Here is a 1,419-nt window from a genome sequence, read left to right on the forward strand (position 1 = left end):
GTTTTTTTTTTTGTGTGTGTGTGTGTGTGTGTGTGTATGTGAGTGAATTGATTTGTTTTTTGTTTTTATTTTTTTTTAGCTCCCACCAATAAGTGAGAACATGTGGTATTTCTTTTTCTCTGCCTGACTCGTTTCACTCAGTATTATTCTTTCAAGGTCCATCCATGTTGTTGCAAATGGCAGTATTTCATTTGTTTTTATAGCTGAGTAGTATTCCATTGTGTAGATATACCACATTTTCTGTATCCACTCATCCGATGATGGACATTTGGGTTGATTCCAGCTCTTGGCTATTGTGAAGAGTGCTGCAATGAACATTGGGAAACAAGTATATCTTCGACTTGATGATTTCCATTCCTTTGGATATATTCCCAGGAGTGGGATAGCTGGGTCGTATGGTAGATCTATCTGCAATTGTTTGAGGAACCTCCAAACCATTTTCCATAGGGGTTGCACCATTGTGCATTCCCACCAACAATGTAAGAGAGTTCCTTTTTCTCCGCAGCCACGCCAGCATTTATCTTTCAGTGTCTTTTGGATTTTTGCCATCCTAACTGGGGTGAGATGGTATCTCAGTGTGGTTTTGATTTGCATTTCCCGGATGCTGAGTGATGTTGAGCATTTTTTCATATGACTGTTGGCCATTTGTATATCTTCTTTAGAGAAATGCCTGCTTAGCTCTTTTGCCCATTTTTTGATTGGGTTGCTTGTTTTTTTCTTGTAAAGTTGTTTGAGTTCTTTATATATTCTGGATATTAGTCCTTTGTCAGATATGTATTTTGCAAATATTTTCTCCCACTCTGTTATTTTGCCCAGGTTTTAAAAGACTATTAGGATTCAGGTAGGAAAGGATGTATATTAATCTTACTTATTTGGGAAGAATAGAAATTTTTCTGATATTGAGTCTTTCTCCCATCCAAAACATGGTGTGTCTCTCAATTTATGTAGATCTTATTTTATATCTTTCAGAAAGATTTTACAGTCTGTTCATATAGGTCCTATACCTTCTACCTTGGGTTGAATATCCCCCCAAAACATAATCCCCATTGAAACTGTTGAGGGTGGGAAGTCCTATTTTGGTAATTGGAAGTTGGCGCTGTGAAGAGGTGATTAGATTATAGGACCATGCCATAGTGATGGATTAAAATGGTGGTCAGGGGTGTGGTTCTGAGGGCTTTAAAAGGAAAGCACATGAGAGGACAGTCTCCCTCTGCTCCACCAGTTTCTGCCCTGTGAGACCCCTCCCTGGGTCACTGTCACCACCACCAAGGCCTTCACCACATTTGTTCCATAGACTTTGGACTTCCCGGACTCAGAAACGGTAAGCAATAAATTTCATTTTCTTATAAATTAACCAGTTCCAGGGATTTTGTTATAAGCAACAGAAAGAGACTAATACACATTCCTTTTAAAATGTAT

This window comes from Galeopterus variegatus, unplaced genomic scaffold (assembly GCF_000696425.1).
Source record: "Galeopterus variegatus unplaced genomic scaffold, G_variegatus-3.0.2 Scaffold204, whole genome shotgun sequence".
Taxonomy (NCBI): Eukaryota; Metazoa; Chordata; class Mammalia; order Dermoptera; family Cynocephalidae; genus Galeopterus; species Galeopterus variegatus.